We start from the raw sequence: 5444 nt of genomic DNA, 5'->3' as shown, positions 1-5444 counted from the left end.
ATTTTTGGAACCTGTCCCATGCAAGCTAAATTTGGATACGCAGTACTTTTAAAATAGCATCTGTGAAAACCCATTTGAAGTTGTGTTTCCTATTTTAAAATTTATTCTGTTTTAATCTGGAGCAAACTGTTGAACTACTGGTTAAAGAAGACAAAAATATTCTGCACTGAGACACAAAAATATTAAAAAAAGACTTTAAGAACTTTCTATTTCTCCAATGATTCTTTATGACACAACAAATGATTAGTGCTTAGCATCAAAAGACATTTTTTTCCTCCACCACAAATATTTTATACTAAATGAGAAATACAAAAACATCCTTTGCAATATGCTAAACCGTTTCATCAATGCAATCTGCAAGCTACAAAAATAAATGTTTTGAAGCTTTAAACAATAGTTTAAAAGGATCAAATTTAATGAAGGCAAATGAAGTGTGATTTTTTTCAAGAAGTAGAAGTAACTAAGATGGAATGAGTGAGTTTGGTAACATTTGGATTACAGAATTTATTTTTTAACTATAATTTATACTGTGATAACTTAAAAAATATGCAAGCATGATCCAGCTTTCTAAGCTTGCTGGTTTAAATAACTGGCTAGTCTTTAAGGAATTGAAAATATTCCATGACCTTTGGAAATGGTAAACTCCACTAGCAAGGACATTGTAAAGACTTGCTTAGATAATGGACAACCTGACTCAATTTTGCACAAGTAGCAATCTGCATAACATACGCGATGCAGATGACACATCCTTACTTACTGAAAGGGAGGAACACTAACAGTCCTTGCTCCAGAGGAAAAAAGATTACAGCTTTCAAAAAGGTTTGCATGTCAAAGTAAAAAAAAGAAATTCTCACTGCAGGACTGATAAGGCAACATCCTGATAGTGAGGGACTCCATTTTGTAACCAATATGTCATTTAAAAATGTATAAGCCTCTAGAGAAGTAAACTGAAAGCGGTGGGGGAAGGGGGAAAAGAGCCCCCACGCAAACATCAGCCAATCCTGTATCGCCCTGTTTTCGTGGGCTTTCCCCTTTAAATAGGCAGGACAGCCCAGAATCGGGGCTGCGCCATTTTCCCTGCTGTATCAGCATGGTTTGAGCTAGGCCCAGATTCGAATCTGAAATAAATTCCCTCTTGGGAGAAAAGACTGAAACTCCCAATAACTTCACCTCACTTGGAACCACAATCAATACCTTTAGTACCAAGTCAGGAGATGTATTGCATTGAGCAAATCTGCAAATTTTGCCTTTTCAAATTACTGAGCAACAAAGATGTCACCTTGAGGGCTAATGTGTGTCTGATTCAGTCACTTACTGTGCATCTGAGAGATGGATAATAAGAAGGATGAGAAAAGAAGAAAAAAAATGATGTCTTTGAACTGTGTTGTTGGAGAACAATATTGAATATCTCATGGACTGCCAAAAGAACAAAGAGATTCATGTTAGAGGAAGTGTAGCCACAGTACTCCTCAGAAGCAAAGATGGCAAAGCTTCATGTTTCATATGCAGGCATGTTGCTAGGAGAGGTCATTCCTTGGAGAAGGACATCATGCTTGGAAAGATGGAAGGTCAGCAAAAGAGAGGAAGATCCTCAACTGACTGCTGCAATGGGCTAAAGTCTATTAGAGATTGTGAGGATGACACAGGATGCGGTAGGATTCAGATCTATTGTTCATAGGATCATTTGGATTGAACTTGACTCGATGACACCTATCAACAACAATGAGAAGTAAGCTGCATATATAAATACTGACCTGGGAAGTTACCATTCTAGAAGAGCTGTAAGTTCTGAGCTAGAGCTATTAATCTCTTGCTACCTGTGACCATATATTTCACCAACAAATACAAACACAACTTATACATTATATGCTGCTACTGTTGAAAATTTCTTTCATATATTATCTGTCAGAGTACCCAAGGGAGGTGGAAAAAATGTTGAACTAAAAAAGTCTTTTAGTTTATCTATTCAAGTATAAAGTAGCATAACTATTCAAGGTAAACTTTATAAAATGCCATTTTACTGTCCTCTCTATTTATATTTTTTCTTCATTTTTTTTTTTAACATGGAACTCTAGGGATATTAAGTAACACTAAGTAAAAGAGATAACCAATTTATGTTATAGAAAGTTATGTACCTGTTCTTGTGTCTTCCATGATTTTTAGGCAGGGTTACACATAGATTTATACTGTTAGGAATATAGACTTTTTCAGAGGCATTTATACATTATCTATAGTTGATTGTATATCAGACTCTCAAGGTACTATTTGGTCAACATGTCAGTGAACTTGGTGAAAATAATTTGAAGATTTACATTTTATGCTTCAATATGAGCAAAATATCAAGTCTGTATACTACTATTAGTCTTGTTCTAAGAGTTTGGATTTCATTTATTCATAGAATCTTAGCTATAATAATGTATAAAAATAATTTATATAGAAGACCTGGTGTCATACTCTATAGATCATATCCATGACTGATAACTCAAAGACTGAGTCTCTCTGAGAGTCTGAATTAATCAGCAGCTTTATGGGGAAAAGATGAGCAATCTTTTATCATAAAATTTGCAGTTTTAAAAGCCCAACAGAGGTTCAGTTGTAAGTTGGTTGTGACTCAGTAACAATAAAAATGAGAGAAAGGAGAGAGAAAGAACACTTTTATCTCCATGTGATTCACGTATACACTATAAAGCAAAATGATAAATGATTCTAACTACAAACAATTCTATTTTATTGCCTATGTTGAATTTTTCCTATATTTTTTGTTCAACATATAAATACAATATACAGAGTATTTAGTTGTTTAAAATGACTCCCATCCTTGAAATGTGTTGGAAACATTTACTATTTGAACAATTTTAATGTACAAATCTATTTCATTTTTTATTTCTTTTATCAGTGTTACAATTAGTTTAGAAAATGGAAAAAACAATATAACTGTTATATTTCTTTCTACTAATTGTTTTTATGTTGTTCCATTTGTGTTGTATGAAGAGCTATTCACACCGTGAGAGTACATATTTAGAAACTTATTTTTAAAAAAATCTGAATAAGTATTTCTTCCTTTAGGCAAGACATGTGAAATGGATTAAGAGAAATAATATTTAGATTTTATATTTTCTATGAGACAGGGAAAGAACAAAGTAACTTGAATTAATACAATGAATGAGATATGAATCATGAAACAAAATGTCTTATTTTACTTTCTCCTCTCCACACTATTATAAGGCATCATTTATTTTAATATGGCCCATCAGAACAATAAGTGCTTCTATATCTTAGTGGTATGGTGGTTAAAACACTCCAGTCACTCTGTCAGAGGAAGATGTGACAGTCTGTTTCTGCCAATTTTCAGTCTCAGAAATCCTGTGTGCTGGTTCTAATCTTTTCCATTGCAGTGCTATGAGCAAGTATCAAATTCATGGCAGTGGAGGTTTTTACATTGAATAAAAATATATAATTGGGGGAAAGCCCAAGTGGTCTTAGTAAGGTATAATAGTGGGATTAATATTTGACTGGTGTTATGCCTATTAGCAGCTATCTCAACATCAAAACTGCACTTATTAAGTACTTTCTTGCTCATGGAGTTGGATGAGGCACATATACAGAATCTTAAATCGAAGTCTCTACCCTCTAGAGGAATTCATAATAGAAAAGTAACATGAAAGGTAGAATTAAAGCGTGAACTCACTTAACCAAAGAAATGGAACTTTTAAAATAAATATATCACATGTGATTTGTTAAAGCTATCTATGTGACTCTGGGAAAGCAGAGTAGAAGAAAGATAATGGTCATATATTTTGTATTTGATATCTGAATTTATACCTTCCGAAGATTATATGGTATTTATTTATTTTTAAGGTAGTTTTTTAGTATGAATCCTCATTTGTTAATATTTTAGTCCAGAGATTTAGAGTTAATGAGTAATCTAAAATGAAATACCAAGTCAAGTTTGTTTTAGACAGTTGAACAAGGAAAGTCTGCATGGTTCAAAATCAGTAAACGAACATAAGGGATGCATTCTCTCTCCGTACCTTTTCAGTCTATGTGCAGAATATCTCCACAACGCTAAAGAGCAATGATGTCGGTTGAGACTAAATTGTTTCTAATCCAAGCCATGGTCTTCCAATTACTTGCTATGCATCAGAGAACTGGATTGTAGCTACACACGTGAGGGGGATGAGAGGGGCAACATCAAGTTCCATCCAGCATGCCACTGAGTGTGTAAGCATGAGGTCACCATGGCTTTGAACAAAGTCTTTGATCACTATATGCTAGCATTATTTTGCTGTTGTTGTTGATTGCCTTTGAGTTTGTTCATAGCGACCCCATGAACAAAAGGCCTAAAGCCTGTCTACAACTATCAACATTTATCAGAGTTCATAGAGTTTCTGGAAGAATGTTTTTAGGAATTGATAGGTTTGGTATATTATTTGGTATGACTTAGTAGATTTTTTGGGGATCAGGGAACACTCAAAATTATATCTCCTATAGTTTCATGGGAAAAGCAATAGCTCACTCACAATATGCTATTTCAGCTTACAAGAAGTTTCATGGAAACACTTTCTGGATAACAGAAAAATCTGTATCTCTTTCTTAGGCTCAGGCTCTTCTCAGTGTAGGGCTGGGTTACAGCCTCCATCCCAGTCTTCACTGCAGGAGCTGAAGCGGTTCTAACGCCTCAATGTTTCCCAAGGTAAATTTAAAGGACTTTTACTTCCCTAGTAGCTGCTTTTAGTGATTTAGAATATGAAAGAAGTTTAAGTTTTACTCCTGTAATTAAAATCCTCATACTGAGAACAAATCCTTACAACTTATGTCGATACAATGAGGACAACTTACAAATTGTACATCAAGTAAACCTTAATCCGGGTTGGATCATCATTGGGCATATGAGGTCTCTCTTTAAGTAATATATAAAAATATTTTTGTCTATTTTTATTGCTAGTAATAACATATAGACTTTCATCATATATTTGTATGTTTAATCAAGACATGTGAAATATTTACTAAAATGATCTACTTCATTAAACAAAACCAAACTCAGTCTACTCCTTTCCATTGATTCCAACTCATAGGAATGCTATGGGACATAAAAGAACTATCACATAGAACTTCCAATTCTTTATAATAGCTGAGAAGCAGCTATTGGTCTTGAGCTGCCAAACCTTTAATTAACAGCAGAATACTTTGACCAATGCGCTCTCTATAAGGGCTTTTGTATGGCCAAATAGGATTTTGTAAACTGTTATGTACTTAATATAAATGATACTATACAATCAGGGTAATTCTTTCCAGTTGGATATTTGGAAGATGTTTTAGATTGCATTGACCCTGAATCCCAAAACATGTAGTAAAGTCTTTGGCCACCTGACTGTGAATGTGAATCTGTTTGACATAGATCTTTCATTTACTGTAGGATAGGATAGGATAGGATAGGATAGGAT

The sequence above is a fragment of the Elephantulus edwardii genome, unplaced genomic scaffold (assembly GCF_000299155.1).
Source record: "Elephantulus edwardii isolate Elephantulus edwardi_28Jun2011 unplaced genomic scaffold, EleEdw1.0 scaffold00119, whole genome shotgun sequence".
Lineage (NCBI taxonomy): Eukaryota > Metazoa > Chordata > Mammalia > Macroscelidea > Macroscelididae > Elephantulus > Elephantulus edwardii.
This window is presented reverse-complemented; position numbering follows the sequence as displayed.